Source organism: Podarcis bocagei (genome assembly GCF_964188305.1).
Source record: "Podarcis bocagei genome assembly, chromosome: 6".
Taxonomy (NCBI): Eukaryota; Metazoa; Chordata; class Lepidosauria; order Squamata; family Lacertidae; genus Podarcis; species Podarcis bocagei.
This window is the reverse complement of record NC_138130.1, coordinates 41,615,464-41,636,408: the sequence shown is the minus strand read 5'-3', so window position 1 is coordinate 41,636,408 and position 20,945 is coordinate 41,615,464. Positions and strand designations below refer to the sequence as shown.

The 20,945-nt window shown below is 42.3% G+C and overlaps 2 protein-coding genes across 5 annotated transcripts in view; one reads left to right on the top strand and one right to left on the bottom strand.

The window, feature by feature from the left end:
* SCML2 (Scm polycomb group protein like 2) overlaps positions 1 to 20,945 on the top strand; it is a 187,130-nt gene that overhangs the window by 87,893 nt on the left and 78,292 nt on the right. The window lies entirely within an intron of this gene.
* The window catches only part of RAI2 (retinoic acid induced 2), a 73,054-nt gene that overhangs the window by 33,261 nt on the left and 18,848 nt on the right, over positions 1 to 20,945 (bottom strand). The window contains exon 1 of one of the 4 annotated variants that reach the window (XM_081199189.1): positions 5,593 to 5,605. The exons of 2 other annotated variants lie outside the window; for them this stretch is intronic. The gene's annotated coding sequence lies outside the window, so the exon portion shown is untranslated. Of the gene's footprint in view, positions 1 to 287; positions 412 to 5,592; positions 5,606 to 20,945 lie in introns of those variants that run through there. One more of the 4 variants, XM_081199185.1, reaches the window with a different exon arrangement.

The window sequence follows — 20,945 nt, the reverse complement described above, 5'->3', positions numbered from 1 at the left end:
CTGAAGGCAGCTCTGTTTAGGGACATTTTTAATGTTTGATGTTTTATTGTGCTTTTAATTCTGTTAGGAGCTGCCCAGAGTAGCTGGGGAAACCCAGCCAGATGAGCAAGGTATGTATGTATGTATGTATGTATAAATAAATAAATAAATAAAATAAAATTAAAATAAAATAAAATAAAATAAAATAATTGTGATAATTAGAACTAGATTTCTAAACTTTCTCCTCTTAAATTTTCAATAAGGTCAAGGCTGTATTTATTCAATCACTGCATACGGCAAAACTGTACCTTTTGTAGGTATTTCTAGCTTTCTAAGATTCTTTAGCCTGTCAAAATAATCCTCCAGTAAGTGCACTGCTTTCCTTGTAAGGCACTGCTTCAAGTCTGAAGCCACACAAAGCACCAGCAGGATCTCCTGTAGCATCACAAAGGCTCTTAGGGGCACACCTCTGTGACCTCATAGTGCTTCACTACCACCCCAAGGAGGAGTTTTCTGTGGGATGCTGAGGAAAATACTCACCCTGTTATTCAACAGAGATGGTTTCTGAATATGTGACACAATGAAGTCTTGTCCAAAGACAAAACCATTCACAGTAAAACAAGCCTGTTTCCCCGCTTCTGCTCAACATGGTGAAAAACACAAATCACATGTCAATTCTAGTGCCATCACAAGCACATTCTCTTATTTTGCTTCTTGTTCACTTGCTATTTGGGAAAACCGTATCAGCTTGTAACTACACAAACTTGCAAATACACCACGCCCAATTACCCTCTGGTTTAGTCAGAAGTCCTACTAAGTTGCATGGGTAATTTATTTGTATTAATTGATTTATATTAAGTTCATTAATACTGTCATTCAGTTATTAAAACATAATACCGGAAATCAAAAGTTTAAAATATTCAATTGTTTGAAGATCCCAGTGGGTGAGTAATAGGTGTCACACACACATGCACTCCCTAACCATGTCTACTGGAAGACCCTTAGTGACCCTTTGAGGCCCCTTTTTTGGCCTCAGTGAAAGCAATACACATGGACCCCCCCAACCACACAGCAGCTCATCCCATTCGTACTCAATAAACCACCCTCCAAATATGCTTCGTCCACCAGATTTTAACACAGATATCTAGAGGCAAACCCTTCTTTTTTCCTGTCTACCACAGCTGAGAGAGGGAATGAGGCTGGCATGGAGAAGTTCTAGAATCAAAGCTCTTCTGAAGTGGACTGGGCTTTAGGAATACCCCATATCTCCCTCCCTCACCATTTTTCTGGAATCATTATTATGATTGCCTCTGTGTGACAAAGACAGAACCATTTATTTATATATATGCTGTAGTAAAATGGATTTTTGTGATGGCAATAGTAGTAACGTCAAGGAAGTCCTGTCAAGCCCTGCCTCCCCCACAATTATTTACAAATGATGGGAAATTTATAAATATATAACTATGCAGTAATTGGTTTTTACTGGTTTCACTCATTATTTACCTGCCTTTTATGTTTAACTTCATCTTTTATTGCATTTGTATTGGCTAGCTGTCTCAAGCACCATTTGGTGGAAAGGCAGAATATAAATTTAACAAACAAACAAAGGAAGGAAGGAAGGAAGGAAGCCTCGGACAGTGCCAGAATGAGCTTTCCTAGTGTGAGAGAAGGGTTGGACAGACAGAAAATATCTGGCTTCCAGTGGCCAAGCTGCTCATACGTGGCAGGACAAGAAGAAGTGTTTAGCGGAGAAGAAGGTATGCACCTCAAGGCAGCGGTCTGGAAAAAAAAAGTGTTATAGAGAAGAGTTTCCCAACCTGGTGCAATCCAGATGCTGCTGAACTACAGCTCCCATTAACCTTGGCTATTGCCCACGTTGGCAGGTGAAAATGGGAGTTGCAGTTCAACAACTTCCCAAGAGCCACCCTAGACATCAAGAGAAGAGGTTTTGGTTGCAGTCCTAAATCTACTTAGGAGAAGCACCTTCTGAGGAAAGAATTTAATCCTGAGCAAGCATGCTTCAGACTGTACTACGAGAAAGGAAGGCAAAGTGGGAGGCAGTAGGGTAGCAGAGGCCAGGAATTGCAAGAATAAGGCAATGTGAAGCTCACATCGATTTGAAATAATCAGCTGTGCCCCTCCCCCAAGTCTCTTTTTAATACAACATGCATCACCATGTGTGTTTAGCCATTCTTGACAACCACTCATATGATTTATGTAAAAGTAATTGAGGTTAAATTATTTGCCACATAAAACACCCTACATCTAATTTCAACTTTGCAACCTAGGAAGATCTGAAATAAACAAACCCATATGTCATTTAGCTAAGGCTGGCAGCTGGGCCTAATTAGGGCCATTTTTATTGTATTGAAGAACGTTGCAGCCCACTATCCTGAGGTCTTTCGTTTAGGATAAATGCCTGCCATTCTCTAGGACATCCATAGTTTAGCCACTGGCAACCTAGTCTGTGAGGAGCTTTGAACTTTTCTTTGAATACTAACTGCCCAGTTCAGATGTAATCATGGTTTAGTACTATAAGAATACTTGTGTTGTGAACCACCCTGGGATTGTCAGATGAAGGGTAGTAAACAAATAGTAATAATATTAATAGCAGCAGCAGCAGCAGCAGTAATGCAAGCCTACTGTTTATATGAACAAACCATAGTGTTCCATTGTATCTCAACTCAGGCAACTGTGGTTTATTTGAACTGTGGTTTAATCCTAATTTCTTTGAATTTACCAAAGTTTTGCTGAGATGTGGCCCTAGCATTCAAAACCAAAAGTGAATGCTTCAATCTCCTCTCCTTAGACACCAAAGGGGAGCAGAGAGGACAGCATGTGAGCAGAGGCTCACCGAGGCCTGTTATTGAAAAGCTAAATCATAGTGTTACATCTGAATGAAGTCAAAGAATAATTTCTATTCTACTATATCGAATTAATTTTGCATTAGACTATAAATAGGAAAATCTAGTGAGCGTGTACATTGGCAACATTTTAATTAACATTAAATGCGTATTTCACCCGCATGATTTTACATGCTCAGGAAAAAAGCAGAATGCTTTAAAACATATACAAAATCCTCATCTGATTCAAGAAAGGTATCTATTCAAACCCACTCCGCTGACACCCACCAATAAACTGTTTTTCTAGTTACAGGGCCAGCTCAGATTTCTTAGTTAGAAAAACATAAAAGGCCAAAGCCTCGTCTTTTTTTATTTGGCAAATATTCCCTCTAATATTAAAAATTTTAACCTAACGTGTAGGTTTGGCTATCTCTGTGAAGCCCCTAGTGGCAATTTCCATTTATCACAGGCCACTATTACAGTAACAAAATAAGGCTATTAGATGGAGTAAGAGAAGCTTAAGAAATTGGCTTTTCCTCCAGAAGATTCCACAGCCAATCCTGTAAAACACAATTTCTATCACATGTGCAGGATACCCATTTGACCCACTATTTCTTCACAACAACTAATCCTTGGCCTCATGGAAAGAGAAAGAGCTTATATCCCTACAGAGTAGGAGGACCAAGCAAACCCTTTTTTGGAAATAAATTAAAAAGAAGCCAACAATGCACTGAAAATTAGAAACTTCAATTAATCAGCACACCCTTATCTGAAGCTGTTCCATGAGAGAGAACATACTGAAAAAGGAAAATGCAATAAATTAGTTTATTGGAAGAATCTCAACATATTCTTGCTTGTAAACTAGCATTTATCTGGCAAACCCAATAGCAAACAAATGAGCAGTGTATGACTTAAAATTCAGGCAAAAGTGCATTTTATTTCCCATCCGCAATGTACTCTGTGCAAAGTAGCACGTGATCAATGTAAAATCTTCACTGAAATATTTAAACACGCTCCAGTAACCAAATAATGCAACTTCAAGCCAGAATCAGACAGAAAAATAATAAAACAACTATCACCTTGTCCAGAACAAACAAATGCACCAGAGGTGAAAGAAAAGCCAAGGGATTATTTCCTACTGAATAACTTATAGACAGTGTATTTTTTAAGAGTGATACATAAGCAACTGCTCTGCAATGATTACAAATATTAAACTAAAAAAAGCAACTGTTTAATTTCATATTATCCATTGTTTTGGGTTTGAGTGTATCCAATCCAAGATTTTAAAAAAAAATCGCTGACTAATAAGTCTGCAGCATGGGTTTGGTTTTAATCCTCACCTCATGATCTACCACTACCTCTCCAAATTATTGTTTTTCTAGGAAGTTTAGCAGAGGGAGATCTATGCACCCATAAATCTGTACTTGACCCTTGTCCTCCTCTTCCTTCATCGTTTACACACCATGTCACTCCCTGTCCAAAACCCACTCTTGGGACTTCGGCAATTGAAACACAAAGCAGCAGCTGTTTGGCAACATTTCTAACCCTAAACAGCAAATGCAATGAGATTTCATTTCAGTAAACGTGAAGACCTTCCTCAGTGTCGAGCGAAACAATAGCCACTCATTTATGGGTAAAAGACACTGCAGGAGAGGGGGGACCAAATATACTCCAACACAAATGCATTTGCTCAACTTTTTTTTTACCACCAGAGCAAAGTGATCGGAAATAAGGAATGGAAGCTCATTTTCCATTGTACTGCCATCTATAAATGGGAAGATTGCCTATAGGTATCTTTATTGTACAGCTCTGTTCCAATAAAGGCCATATAGCTGCTGGCACATTTGGTGCTACCTTTTAAGAGTCTCTCATCTTCCCTTGTGCTGTACCATTTCCCAGAATAGGAGAAAGACTCTCGCAAGGCCCAGCACACATAAATACTGCAGGTCCAATTTGGGACTGCTGCATAAAGTCAAAATGAGGCGGATGCTGTCAAAAGACACCGCTGGGATCACTCCCTCCTCCACCTCCCTTCAATGATTTAGCACAAAATACAACTTCACAGCAAAGCATGCCAAGTAGGAGCCTTGGGGAAGCACTCGCTGCATTGCTAAAGCATCTCCTTCTAAAGGATCCAGTCCTTCCTGTGCAGCCAAACCCATCAGATGGCAAAATGGATGCTTCACAACAACCTCAGCCTCCCCTCTCGTGGACCCAAATTGGATGGGAAACCAGTCCCGAGTACAGAGAAAACAACCCCCCCCCTTTCTTTTTCAGGCAACCCTTTATGATTATGCCACATATATAAATTATACCTTTATGATCATACCACATATAGATATCTATAAAGGGAGCTTTTCTTCCCCCCCTCCCCACATTAAAAAGACAATTCCCCATAAAGCATCCTCTGAAGAGGGGCGATGGTGAGCACCTACCTCCCCATCCGCCCTGGACTCAGGCAACCTGTCAACCGGAGAGGGCAGCCCGGCCCCCGCCCTCCCCCCGCCTGGAGGGCTGGCCAGGTTCACAGGCATCCACCCCCACCCCACCCCACCCCAGAGAAGAGACCCTGTGCTCGCTCGCTCCCCCTCCCTTAACCTTCAGCTACAGAGCCTCCCCCCCCCTTCCCAAGCAGGGCGCCCGCGGGGCGGCTGAGCGGGGAAGGAGCGCCGAGGGGGCGCCCGCGCCGCTCCTCTCCCAGCCCGTTCCTTCGGCTGCCGGGGTCTCCCATCTGCTGCCGACCCGAGAGCTTTTACCCCGTTGCTGTTACCTCGCTGTCCTCTGCCGGCGCTGCCTTAGCTGGGCTCCATGGACCGGGCGGGAGGCTGGGAAGACGCGCGGCAGCCTCCTCGCCTCCCTGTTCGCTGTTCCAGCTGGCCAAGGCTTCTCTCTTTCTCCCACCGCCCACAACCCCCGCCCCTTTTTAATAACGTCCTCGCAACGAGACTGTCAGGCTCTGCCCGGCTGACAACGAGGGCGAGCCGCTCTACGTGCCGCTTCAACGCGCGCCCTGCCCTCCCTGTCGCTGCTGCTGCTGCTGTCTGGTGTCTGAGTATCCCTGGTATCTCTCCGTCTCCCTCACACAGACACACACACACACACAGAGGGGGCGGGCGGGCGGGTGGGAGGGAGGGAAGGGGCGGGCCAGTAGGAAGCCGAGCTGTGCCCGCCTCCAAATTGGTGCGGGGGTCCGCGGTTCCAGGGCGCATGCCCGCAGTCGCCAAGCGCGAGAGGTGGGCCTGGCACGCGCCGCCGTCGCCGGTCCCGTCCCCCCGCACGCGCGTTAAGCAAGCAAGCGCCAGCTGCTTAATTTCCCACCCTCCCTGTCCAGAAACGTCCTCCCGACCCGAGGAGCATTTTGGTTGCGAAGGGCTCGGGGGTCGTTCAGGGCGGAGGAGGAGAAAGAGGGCGCGGGGAAGGTGGAGCGGCTTCCCTTGGTTTTTTCCCTGGCGCGGAGCCCCCAAGGGAGACGGAAAGAGGCGTGCGGGGGGGGGGGTTGCGGCTGGTTGGGGGGGGGAGAGAAGGGTGCAGGGAGAAAATGGCCACGGAGAGGCGAACCCTAACGACCTCTCGGTTGCAAATCTGGTTAGGGGCGGGGGGAAGCATGAATCCGTTTTGCTAGAGGCGTAACCCAGGAGTAGGCAACCTAAGGCTTGTGGGCCGGATGCGGCCCAATCGCCTTCTCAATCCGGCCCGCAGACGGTCCGGGAATCAGCGCGTTTTTACATGAGTAGAATGTGTCTTTTTATTAAAATGCATCTCTGGGTTATTTGTGGGGCATAGGAATTCATTATTTTTTTCCAAAACCACATGGTCTGAGGGATGGTGGACTGGCCCATGGCTGAAAAAGGGTCTGTATTGTGCATGCATTTGGCAACGTCCTTTAGGGAGAAGTGAGGTGTCTTGGAAAGAAGTTAATTGCAAATTTGGGCCTGCTCTGCCGTTTGGGTGGTGGCCCTGCAGATGGATTTGAATAGCAGAGGAGAGGAAAGCTGAGGAGTAAAGAGGGGAAGTTTGCTCTGCATTAAGACAGCCTGAGACTGAAGAGGGGTGGGGTTCTGGCGCAGAAAGGTGCGGAGTTCTTACCATCATATATAGGTAGTACTGAAAGGTTAAGGATTTGAAGACGACATCTCTAATATTCTGCAGTATAGAAAAACATTTGGGATTTTGGCAGACCATGCTATTCTAATATAAGCAAAGATACGAAAAGTTTTAGTGTGTTTTTATGTCTGGTTTTATATTCCATTACATAGCACGCATTTAGCATTTGCAGTTTATATCTTCATGCAGTGTTACATTTTGGAAGGCGGGTTGCTGTGTCTGTGGTTGGAATGCCTCTCGAGAATGGAATGCCAAGCTTGGCACAAGGGTTCCCGATGAGGGGGCAAGGCTCTTCATCCTCATTTTGACACCATTTTGAATCAAGATGGCAGATTGAAATGTGTCTTTGGCATCACTGTGCCCTTTTTTGGCATAGTTTTGGCTGCCTCTTGATATGTCATCGCCAAACTTGGTGTGAACGTTACCAAGATGGGAGCAGCAGCCTTCGTCAGTGTTTGGATTCTGGGTGCCAATATTGAATCAAAAATAATAATATTTTTATATATGACATTCATTAAATATTTTAAAACTCTGCTTCATGGTCTCTGTGCCCTCTTGTTACACACTAAAATCTGTTATATAGACTGTCATAAGCATTTGTGAATATGGAAGAGGGTGCCGCAGCATGGGAAGAGTGTGTTTGATTTTTTTTTTCTTTTTACCCTTCAGAGCTAGTTATTAGCACAAGGTAATTATGATTTACATTACTGTACTTGTTTGTAAACAATTTCAGTTTTTGCCATAATAGTTTTTGCCAATGCTCTGGCTTTTTTGGGCTATAGCACTAGTGTAGGGCTGCCCATACGTCCTGATTCTCCAGAACATGTCCTGGAATTGCCTGGATTATTTTATTGAAATCGGGCAAATGTGCTGGAAAACCAGCAATGAGGGTTAAATCGTGCCGAAAATGCCTCCCAAACTCAAAAAAGCTCCCAAACTCAAAAATTCTTGTAGCTCAGCAACTTCAGGGTACAGTGGTGCCTCGCAAGACAAAAAGAATCCGTTCTGTGATTCTCTTCGTCTAGCGGTTTTTTCGTCTTGCAAAGCAAGCCCATTGACGGATTAGCGCTATTAGTGGCTTTTAGCGGCTTATCGGATCAGCTGATAAGCGGCTTAGCGGCTTAGAAAAAGGGGGAACCCGCAGGAACTCGCAAGACATTTTCGTCTTGCGAAGCAAGCCCATAGGAAATTCGTTTTGCGAAGCACCTCCAAAACGGAAAACTCTTTCGTCTAGCGAGTTTTCCATCTTGCGAGGCATTCGTCTTGCGGGGCACCACTGTATCCTGATTTTTACTTTTTGAAATATGGCAACCCTACACTACTGACTTTCCTAGCCTATCAGTTTGCACCATATATATTTAGCATATACACTTATTTTAAGATGGGCATATTTTTTGTAAAGTCCATCTTAGAAAGTTCGGTACATTAATCTTGATTTTGTTTACTAATATTACATAAGCTTGCCAACTACATATAGTTGGGGTTTTTTAGTTCCATCATTGGTTCTATAAAAAGCAGGCAACTGTCGAGTTTCAGCTCGGCATCCAGGGAAAAATCAGTCTCACACCAAGAGGGGTTCCGAAATATGGCTGCTCCTAGGGCAAATATGGCAGCTCCTAGGGCTAATGCAGCACAGCTTTTATTGTGTGAAATCAAAAAGATACAAGCCAAGGAAAGATACAAAATACAAGCCAAGCAATTTATTCTAGCCAGTAGATAAAGACCTTCGTACTAGACCGTGCGAGCGATCATGCCATGCTACGTTAGCCAATCATATAGGACAGCACGAGCTGTTCACGCGCTGTTCATGCTCCAAGGATGCTTCTAGCTATGAGATCACCCTGCAACAATAAGAACTTTGCTCATGCTCTCATATACAAGCAATCATTTTCCCACATGTCCTCTTTTCTTATTATATTGTTAGAGGAAAAAGGAGGGACCATTAGTACACTTCATTGCCTAAGCGTCTACACTGTGCAACATAAATTCCTCTTGTAACCCCTGTGGTGGGCCGTGGTCGGTACCACCATGCAGTGCATTGGGAAATCAAAGAGGGTATGCATTGAATGCAACAACACACCATAATGAAGCCAACAATACATGCAATTACAATCAATAATATTTTTCTTAACCATAATCCATTAGGCAACCAAGAAAACAACCACTCCCATGGATCAAAACCTTCAGGTGGATTCAAAGGATTATGAGCTATCATTTGTTCCATATAATCAATAGTAGCAGAGATATTGGTCGATTGATATACATACAACAATGAGAATGAATTAAGGCATAAATTCCACCTTTAGAAGCAAAGATTACATTTAAAGCATAAAAAGTTTATAAAGCAACTTCTCTTATTTCTGACATTTCTGTGTTAATCATTTTTAAAGCCAAGATAGTAGAATTAAACAAGGCTTCAGTCGAATTTGCCAATCTATGCAAATCACGGTAATTCATCCCTACACCTAAAGAGGGAAAAGGGATCTAGAAATGGCTGTTCCTGTATAATGAGAAATAGGTGATTATACTTCCCTTCTGTTACACAAACAAACCTCTGGGAGCTTATCTATTTTATTTATCAGGGGTATCAGTATTCCCAGAGTGTAGGTTCCAGAAAAGGCAAAGGTTATTTCTTTGTAGGCTTATCACTCACAGTGGTAATATTAAAAAAAAATAAGAAGATCCATTAACGTACTCATATGTCCAATTACAATATGGATAATGACCTAAAAATTTTTTTGCTATTATGATTAAAACGAAAACAATAAGGCACTATTTTTACAAGCGATAAAAATAATAACAGGGGGTGAACTTATACGATTATCCTTCATATTATTGCTAATCTTATATGAAGCATTTACAGGAATGCTAGAATACCATCACCAAAAAAGGCTGAAAGCTTCGAGAAGCTTTTTAAAATCATTTTTCTCAGCAGCTAAAGGCACTAGCCAAGCATATCCCGCTTGCTGTAACTAAAAAGACTGCAACAAGGTCGAGAACAGAGCCCATTGTCTTCCCAGGCCCTGTTAAAGAACCACATTGCAACTTTTGCATCTTGCTTTCTGTCCGGGAACCATGCCAAGGCACAAGAATGAAACAACTGGAACACACTGAAATCCCTCACCCCTCCCTTGCCAAGAGTCCACAATAGTTCCAAGACAGCCCTCTGTACATGCTCAGGGGAACACATCATAAGGCAGGACTCCTGAGGGAGGAGAAAAAAAGAAGAGATCTGGGGGGGTAAAATCCAAGCGATGCCAATCCAGCGAGGGCATCCTTCAAAGCCAGGCTCACTTCCCAAACAAGAGGCAGCAAAACTGTAATGATGTTTGGTGGTTGAAGTGGCTTCCCAGGGAAAAGGGGGGCCAATGCAGTAGGGATGAAGATGGCCTTTCAGCGTGCCAGGAAACACTGGAACAGCTGTGGAAGGTGACTTTATCCATTGCAGAGGTGATTGTGATCTTGTCCGCTGGATTCTTGTGTTCTTTAAGGGCAGAAAATAGTGGAGACAAAGTGGAGGTGGGCAGGTCCAAATAACTCTTTATCCAATTCAGCTGTCCAAGGATTTGTTGTAAATCCACCAATCTAAGATAACCAGGAAACTGTAGTTGAGGCGTAACTGGAATGGCTGCAGATGCTGTCAGCTTGTGTCCCAGGTACGTAATAGGTAAGGTCCGCTGGATTTTTTCTTTAGCCACTGTCAATCCAACAGGTTGTAGCCTTTGCAGGATTTTGGGACACGGCGGAGGACAGAGCCGCGGCTAGCAAGCGAGCTTTATGCATCTCAGTCCCCACCGATTGGCAGGCTTTAAGCATATCTGCAATGGCTATATTGGGAGTTGTCAACAGAGGGCGAAGAATTTGTTTACAGTCCTCATTAGCATTATCAAATGCAAGCTGGCGTACTATCACTTCCTGGGCTGCTACGTCCAGAACTTGCCGTTTAAGAGTGTTGTACAAGCGATCAACAAATTGTCCATAGGGCTCTGTAGGGCCTTGTCTAACGCTCCCCCATCGGCCATCACGCTCAGTTTTGTCATCAGGGACAGAGGCCAAAGCCTCTTGGGCTGCAGCGGTGGTGGCTGCCCAATACATAGGATCAAGGGCCAACTGTTGTGCAATGGTAAGAAAATTGCCGCCTCCCGTTAACCCATCGAAGACATCAGTTTGGGTTAACATGACGGGGGCTGGGGGTGGGGCGGCACCAGCAGCGGCAGCAGCCAAAGCAGCCTGATGATTAGCCAATGCAGCATTATTAAGATTATTCCGAATCCCATCAACACGACGTTGGCAGGCCCAGTGCCAAGCTTGTATAAACAAAATCATTTGATGAGGCTGCATTACAGTGCGGGCCAACAGCTTAACATCCTCTGGTATCAAATTTTGTTGAAAAATAGTGCCAAACAAGCCCAGGGTGTAAGGAGATTGTAAACCATTGTCCTTGACAGAGGAATGCAGTTCCTTTATGAATCTCAAATCAAACTGTTCGTGCCGGGCTGGGCCTCCCCCTGGCGCGGCAGGAGCAATCACAGGGAAGAGATTAGGAGTTGCACAGTCAAAACCCAACAATGGGGCAGCGGCACGGAGAGATTCTTGGAGAGGAGTAGTAACAGCGGTGCCAGAGGCCTTGGGCGCAGGAGTTGGAAGAGTGGGGGGTGCTGAATGCGAAGATTCTTGGAGAGGAGTAGTAACGGGAGGTGCAGGAAGTGAAGAATGCGGAGAATGCAGGGGAGGGACGACTGGAGGAGCCGAAGGGGAAATGTCCGGCGGTTTAGGAGGTAGGTTTGAGGCAGGCAAAACAGGTACCTGAAGGGCGGGCGAAGAAGCTGTCGCAGCAGCCAGAAGAATGTTTGAAGGAGTTAAACACGACATAGCTTTGTAGACGTTACCCCAGGCATGCAAAACCTTGACATCAATTTGTGGATGATTTTGAAAGAAGTGTCCAATTTTTTTCCAATCATCTAACCCCCAAGTTCCGTCCTGGGGGAACCACGGACAGTGAGTGTCCAGGGCTTTTATAAGGGACTTAAGGTCAGCTTTCCGAACAGCAAGGTTGTTACTGGCCAAAAGGAATTTAAGGTCTTTATAAAAATTTTTCTGTGGTGCAGAGAGAGATTTTCCCATGATTGCAAGAGTTGCAAAAAAAGGCAGGGAGCACTTACCGAGGGATCCTTAGGAGGATGAGGGAGGCGCCTTTTTGCCCTGTCCGGGCGGAGATAAGTGCTGATAAGTCCGTAACGTAGTCCAGAATCACATTCACACGGGAGCTCTCACCAGGGATCCACTACGTGGATGAACGACGCGTCTGCAGCCCTTGCGGGGCGAGGTGAGAGCTGAACGTTGTAAAACAGCATGAAATCCGAAAGAAATCACACAGGAGCACTCACCAGGGATCCACTACGTGGATGAACGACGTGTTGGTGAGTGCTGAATAATGAAAAACAGGCAGTCACACGGGAGCACTCACCAGGGATCCACTACGTGGATGAACGACGTGTTGGTGAGTGCTGAATAATGAAAAACAACGTGAAGTCCGAAGGCAGTCACACGGGGCACCAAATGTCGAGTTTCAGCTCGGCATCCAGGGAAAAATCAGTCTCACACCAAGAGGGGTTCCGAAATATGGCTGCTCCTAGGGCAAATATGGCAGCTCCTAGGGCTAATGCAGCACAGCTTTTATTGTGTGAAATCAAAAAGATACAAGCCAAGGAAAGATACAAAATACAAGCCAAGCAATTTATTCTAGCCAGTAGATAAAGACCTTCGTACTAGACCGTGCGAGCGATCATGCCATGCTACGTTAGCCAATCATATAGGACAGCACGAGCTGTTCACGCGCTGTTCATGCTCCAAGGATGCTTCTAGCTATGAGATCACCCTGCAACAATAAGAACTTTGCTCATGCTCTCATATACAAGCAATCATTTTCCCACAGGCAACAATTGCTCTTCCAATTTGCTGTTTCATTTAAGTACTTGAGTGAACTTCACACAGTACATTTTGAAATAATCGGTGTCAGAAGAAGAAGAAAATGACTAAAGCAGCTTAGCTATGGCTTGGTGACATGTCTGAATTGACAAGCTATGGTTCACAATCAGTCAGCAATCTATGGTTTGGTGTGATTATGACCATTGTTCAACCACCAGAAGTCATGCCATGGGCCTGATTCGAAGTCAAACCACAGCGAGTTCTATGTTAGGATTACTGTAGTGTGTACGGTTTAAGGCCTGAATTGTGCCACTGCGTCATTGATTGCTTTATTCATCCAAAGCTTTTTCCATAATCATATTCTTTTATAAACTAGCAAAGTAGAAAAGGGTAATCAGGCTAACAGGGTTGCAAGAACATACACATAGAGACTCATAAATAAATGTGATTGTACTTTTTTAAGGCTATGAGAAGTCCACTGTTCCTTACGATATAATTACTGTACCTTCCAGCACCTCTGCTATGCATACGTTTGTGCTGATGCTGTTTATAAATCAAAGCAATTTCAAAGGAGTGACTAGTGAAGTAGCATATACTCTCCCAAATACAATAACTATATATACAGTTATTAGATGAAGTTACAGCAAATTGTTAAATAAGGTGTATATAATTGCCACAAGGATTGTGACTGTTCTAGGTTTTCTGAACATTTTATAAATTTTGGGGTCACTGCTCCATGGAATAGCCAAATGCTGCCCATAAAGAAAAGACACTCAACACACACTTCAAATATGACGGAAATAATCAAATCTTTCTGTGGCCTGAGGGACCATGACCTTAATTTAAAATCAATCAAAAAAGCCTTCTGTTGTTGGTGGCTGGTTGCCCTATTCATATGTCTAATGCTGATGTTCTCACAAGCCTGCCACGGTCAATTTCACTGAAAAGTTGAGGCGCGTCACTTTACTGTACATATCTTGGGGAAAGCAAGACATATCCCCAAGCTTTAGCATGTGGCAGGGAAAGATTATTATTTCTTTATATGAGCTTACTATATTACCTACATAATTATGAGATTGAAATAAATAAGGAAAATAAAGTATCTACCCAATTTGCAATTCCCATGAAGTGTGAAGAGTGCACATGTGTAGATTTAGCCATGTGCCTCTGAAAACAAAATGCATCACAAGTACAGGTTCCATGTTTTCCTTTATAAGTATTATTTTGTATGAAGATGGTATGTGCCTGATTCTACATATGCAAGAGCCTTTCACATGCCTGTGTCTTTTTTGTATTTGAGTATGGGTGAGGAAGTGTTTCCCATGGGAAGGCATTCCCCTTCTCCTGGTTTTACTAATTAAATGAACAATCTCAAAAACTTTTTTATAAATTCAACCTTGATCCAAAATATCATGCTGCTCTAGGAGCCCAAGCAACTGAATATTAACTTTTTGAAATACAGGTTCTGCTGTTGGGTTGCAGAGGGGAAGAATCACACTCTACATCTAGGTGGAGAAGTATGTGTACTGTTTCTATATGCATAGTGTCCTGAGTAGGAGGCAATTTAGTAGGGATTATAAATGCAAACTGCAGCAAAGCACAGAATGTGCATACAAAATAAACACATTACAAATTCAAAGACGAGGCTACAATATGGCTGGCTATGCTCCTTCCATGTGCTGGATAATCTTGGGGAAATGGGCATTCTAATCGGTCATGTTCCACATCCAATTTTCCAAAATTCACTGGAAAAATCTGTGTTAGATTCAACACAAAATCATCTGAAGTTGTCAGGATCTGTAACTCTATACAGTACTCAAATGCTCAGAAGTATGGAGAAGTTTCTTATTGCTCAATTCAGGCTCCAGAATTCATCTGAGCCAATAAAAGTTTCTCTTTTTTATTTGTTTAATCCCCATGGCTTCAAATGCAGCTACTCTGACTTAACTGCCTTGCATGCAATCTTGATTTCTGGAAGGCTGACCACTCCTGGTTCAATGCTGATAGGAGCCCACAGTATGCCAGATTCTTTTAAGTAGAAAAGAAGGAAATCCCAAGGAAGAAAGGGACTTACGCCAGAAACAGCATAATATAAAATGACAAAGGTAAATGGATACAGGATGCCAAATACAAGAGTTCAGTTTTAAAAAGGAAACTTTCTCTTTAAAAGCATGTTAACAAAATAACATAAATAATGAGAAACAACCGTCTTCCCAGCAAATATACCATGGCTCAAAGCTTTTCATCTCTGGAGCAAATGCTTTTATATACTCCAGTAAACCATGAATTATATAGTAATTTAACTCCAAGCACATTCATAATTTCCCATTAGGGGGCAAGGAGAGTTTCTTCCCCTTCCTTTTTAATGGGGAAGTAGAGTAAAGGACAGGTCATACTAAGGGTATGACAACTTGCATCCTTTCCCTTCACTCATCAGGCCAACAGACACACTCTTGCACTGAGTGAGTTGTATCACTTGGGAGAGACCAATCGTAGAAACACCAACATACTGTACATTAGATACAAACATCTTCTCAGCTTCCCTATATCTGACCATCAAGTCCAATATGTGTGTTTTCATCAAGCATTTCATATAAATGAAACTATGGGAGTTCGTAAAGATTTTATGTGGTTCTGGCAAGAAAATAAAAGATTTGGTGATAACTTGCAATGATGAGTCCAGGAATTTGTCCAACATATATTGCGCGTGTTATTAATTTTCAAATATATTAAAAGTATTTTGAAACCTGTTTTGGTCATGCAGCTGTTAATATGCATTAATAAAATGTGAGGATGATCAGAGTAACACGTCAGGTACTGATGATTCTCTTATGTGACCTTCAGTGTTAAGCAAGCTGAGCACCCGCAGCTTATATAAATTGTTCACACATAATGTAACACTTCTGTTACATGTTGACAGACTAGCTTGGAAGTTATAAAAATAGACTACAGTAGTAGAAAATACGGTGGGAAAAAGAATGCAGGCCTAACTAAGCAGGCCTGGAAAGAATCAGAAAGCAGGACTCAAAAACTTACCGGTATATGTAATCCCTAAGACATACTAGCAGCTGACAGCTATCAAACAGCCAGAAGAGAATATATTTATCTATATACATTCATAAAAAGCACATGTGGCATACAATGTAAATGACATATCACTACAATGAATCAAAACAACTTTGAAAACTAGTTGGGTTGGGGTTTTTTTAAATAAAAAACACACATCCCAAAATAGTATAGTTTTTAAAAGACATCTAAAAGAAAGCAGGAAGGACATCGGTACCTCTTGTGGCAATGAGTTCCACGGGGCACGACCTGCCACACTAAAGGCTCAGTCCTTGATAAAGGCAGACTGAACTTCAGGTGGGTGGGGGACCACCAAAAGAATGTCTCACTGGCTGAGGTGGAGCACAGGGAATCAAGTGGTTCTTACATCACATTAGGCCCAAGTTATTTTAAGGTTTTGTGATTTAACACAAGAACCTTGATTCTAGCTTGGTAGCAAACTCGCAGCCACCATGGCTTGCTCAGCCAAGAAGTAGCAGCTCAGAAGCTTTATCTAATATTCATAGCACAAGACATATATTTAGGGGGCTGTTCAGGGCAGCACTTGAACAGCCGACTGCATGAGCCAACAATGGCTTCCTTTGCCAGCCAGAAATATGACTGGGACATGGATTCCAATTTACGAGTCAACTGGCCTTCCTGCATCAATTGTAATCTTTCATGGGGGGAAAAACATGTTCTTTCTGAAGAGAGATGCTATAGTGAATTTGCTTATGTATTTAACTGTTTACTGAAGTCAAAGGCAATCCAATTGTCCCCTGGGAAAGCAGTTTCATTTGCCAATGCAGGAAATCATGGACCTGGGCCATTTGGCAATTGCTGTTGTAAAAAAATATAGAGGGGGAAGCTCAGGAATCACAGCCTGTGTGTGAGGGTGTATGTGTGAGTGTGAGAGAGAAGTATTTGTGTCAATGAGGTGTTTTCAAGGTGCACTTTTTCTTAGTCACCCATCCATCTTCATAACATACTTGAAACACCATTCTATTGAAACAATTGTCATTGTTTTGGTTGCTCATTTACTATTTCTGCTTTTGTTTTTTAAACACCTCTTTACAAATTGCTGGGAGAGATTTACTTGGAAGGCTAGAATATATATTCTTCTAGATCATCTGGATTTTTGATGCAGCATCAGGAAGCAATTATTTTTTAATAGTGTAGTGAAGCTGGAGTCTTCAAATTAAACCATTTACCATAACTTTTCAAAGAGAATCGTTGCTTGTCATGTCGCAAGTGCTCAGTCATAACAGCTGTTGCTTCCACCAAGCAAAGCCCTATGAAATATTTGTCACCAAATGAATGCCATTACCTAATGGCATGAGTATTACAAGCAAAGGATCACCTCACACAAAGAAGTGAAGAAGGCTTTTGTATTGGTTTGTCCGCCAGCGACAACAGGCTATAGGGCAAGGGTGTGCATCCCCCCAGGCTAAATTTGACATTGATATTGAAATTGCCCTCCAAAAAAAGAATCCAACCCAATGACGTTCTGATTGATGAAATAAGGCCAGATGATGCCCAGATGGTTTGTAGGTTGACATTGGCCGCCTATACACATCCAAATCACTTCCGTGTGCCTCTGCTGGAAATTTATGCTGGGCTAATCAGAGTCTGAATTTTGAGATGTGTGAAAGTACAGTAAGTGAAAAATACCTTCTCAGTCAGCACACAACTTTCTGAAAAGAAGACTGTGACAGCAATAATGTGACATCAATAATGGTTAGCTGGCTTACTAATAACAGAATCAGCCCCTACGTTACAAATTGAATGATCTCTGCTGTTGCACTTCCAACAGCTATTTTTTTAATTTTTATTGCAAGCCCCCTTGGATGGGCATTACCAAGAGAAGTGACCTGGAAATGTTTTAAATACAAATAAAAGTAAGCTTTCTAGGGGAACCCCCCAATGGCATAGCATTCAATTATTACAGAGAGGAAGTCAGCCATCTCTCTTTTCAGGCTCACTTTCAAGACTGCCTAGCTATTGTTCACTTTCTTACACACAGACACCTGGCTGATGTCACCTCCAGACAGGGGAGGGCAAGGCAAGAAAGAGATGCCCCTTTGTGCTAACTGACCAGAAGGATCTCCAGCTATTTACTTTCTGTAGGAGCCCATTGCCCTGGCTTATAATACAAAGTGGGTACTTAACTGACAAAGCAAGGGATATTTATGTCACAAAGAAACAGCCCCCTATTCCTGCAAAATCCCATATTTTCAGCTGTAAAATCAAAAGGCAGGAGGAGTCTCCAAAAACCCATTTAGTCCAACCCCAATCTCATTGCAATGCGTAGGAGAAGCTCCAGTTTTAAACTGCTGCTATTTTATTATTTAGGACACTTATTTATTGGCAATCATTTTTCTAAAGTGATAATTATACACAGCATTTTACCCGATATGTATAAATGGTTCACTGTGAAAAATCTTACATGTAAATTAATGAGAGTTCAATTTCATGGTCTAGATTTGCATTAGTCCATCAGTTTATAATTTTCCCATCCCTGTATATAAAAACCCTTCAAAACCAATGCATGAAATCTCAGAGTATACCGGCACTAGTGAACTGTTATGTGACAGCTCCTACAATCAGCATAGCCTCTAAATTAGTAATATTCATTGCGCCTAGCAGCTAATGTCATGGTGATGGCACATGACATTACATTATGATGCAAATACAGAGTGATCCAAATAGCTCATAATATATCAAACAAATAATGTATGTAAAAACGATCCCAGTAACACATGATATAAATAAATTTGTTATGACTGAAATGATATACAATTTAAATGTCACATCCATTCCTCAAAAATTGAGGCTAGAAGACTGCGACCTTTCGCATGGTGCCCTAATCATCCCTAGGCACATTGTATCTTTATGAATTTATTCCTACATTTCATCAGAGTACATAGCCCAAGCAAAAGAAGCAAGTGACCCATGATCTAAATTTCTTTTTTTTAAATAACATTATAAAAATATGGCAATATCAATATTTTATTGCAAGGGCAACCCAAATGCAACTTCTTCTGAAAACCCATTCAACTCTTGCAAATCAGTTTGGAATCTATCATTACAAATGTCTTTTACTAACATGATGGGTAAGATTAATCAAAGGAGACCAGACAACAAAAAAACTGGGTGAAAATGAAAGCTTCATTCATAGGTTTTACATAGTGCATGTTTACTGCTGACATCTGCATAGAGAAACCAAGTAGGGAAACGCAGACACCAAATAACAATGAAGTTCTGGAAACATTGAGAGGATGAAAGGTGCCGATGGTGTTGCAGTCTTGCCAATTATTGTCTCAGATGGAATGCTCCCTAGATTACTATACAGTGGTACCTCGGGTTACATATGCTTCAGGTTACATACACTTCAGGTTACAGACTCCGCTAACCCAGAAATATTACCCTGGGTTAAGAACTTTGTTTCAGGATGAGAACAAAAATCGTGCTCTGGAGGTGCGGCAGCAGCAGGAGGCCCCATTAGCTAAAGTGGTGCTTCAGGTTAAGAACAGTTTCAGGTTAAGAATGGGCCTCCGGAATGAATGAAGTACTTAACCCGAGGTACCACTGTAGAAGCATATTCTCTTAACAAAGGCATGATGGGAGTGATTTTCCCACTACAAAGTGCTCCTAGAAAAGCCCATCAAGGGTGAAGCTACAGGCACAAAACTCCTGTGTAATCAGAGGAAGAGTGAAAAATAAATAAGTAGATGACGTGGCTATATTCCCCAAACTTTAGATGTTTGGTCTTGGCAGCTTTTGAGAAGTAAATTGAACATTGTGAATTAGAAAAAGCTGCACATGTAACTGTCACTTAGAGAATCTGGCGTTTGTTCAGTGTTGTTAACTAGAACTTCTTGAGGGCATGAAGAAGCAATTTCTCATTGGTGTGTGTGTGTGTGTGTGTGTGTGTGTGTGAGAGAGAGAGAGAGAGAGAGAGAGAGAGAGAGAGATTCATTCACTTCCATTGTGCCAGGAGGGTATTTTTAGACTGACTCGCAGTTGCTATATTACTGAAATAAGAAGGGTAGGCTTCCACATTTTTAGCTGCTTTTTAAATATAATCTCTTCTTTGGTGTGGCCTTTCAAAATGATCATGGACAATATATGTGCTCTCTTGTCTCTCTCTCTCTCCATTATTTAAACCAATCATAAAGAGCATCCCTAAGAGCAGGGAAAACCTTCAACCATAACTACTAAGGACTGGAATTCTTTGGAGACAAAAGACTGGAAACTGCAAAGGAAACAATACTGCTTTTGTTTGCTTTGCTGGTGTGTTAAATCTGTTGCAAATGGAGCATAAAGGTTGTCATATAACCTCAAAATGAGCAGCTCTTTGGCTTGGTTTTTTTAAAAAAGAGCATTAAAGTACATTAGCTTTGTGTTGCCTGCTGACTACACAGCAAGAATAAGCACATACATAAAAACATTAAAACTGAATCATATAGACCATAGGTTAATTTCATAGAACAGACTCCAGACACAGTTGTCATAGTACCATCATAATCAGCTGCCTCCTTGTTGGAAAAACTGGTGCACCATTAATACAAAAGCTGCAAATGCTACAGAGGTCAGAAATCCCAACAGGACAGAGGGAAGAAGGTGGTTTTTGAGGTATACCGAGATGAAGCGATTGAGGGTCACAGAATTAAAACCAGAATCAGCAGTTCTGGCCAGAAGGCTGTCAGTAAATGCTGAAGCTCTAGTGCAAGGCAGCCCAGCCTCTCATACCAAGTGGGCTACAAGAGCACTTCCACACAGAACCCAGGGCAGGGGGCGCACACTGAATTACATTTCCATCTTTAGGGAAGTTTTTAATGTGTGACATTTTAATATATTTTTAATATTTGTTGGAAGCCTCCCAGAGTGGCTGGGGAAACCCAGCCAAATGGGTGGGGTACAAATAAATCATCATCATCATCACATAAATTAAAGTGTTTGCAATATAGTTAATATCAGTGTTTTTCTTTTTTAGCTGTTCCTGAGCAAGAACTATATTTTTGGTTCACTTTCGTACAGACAGAA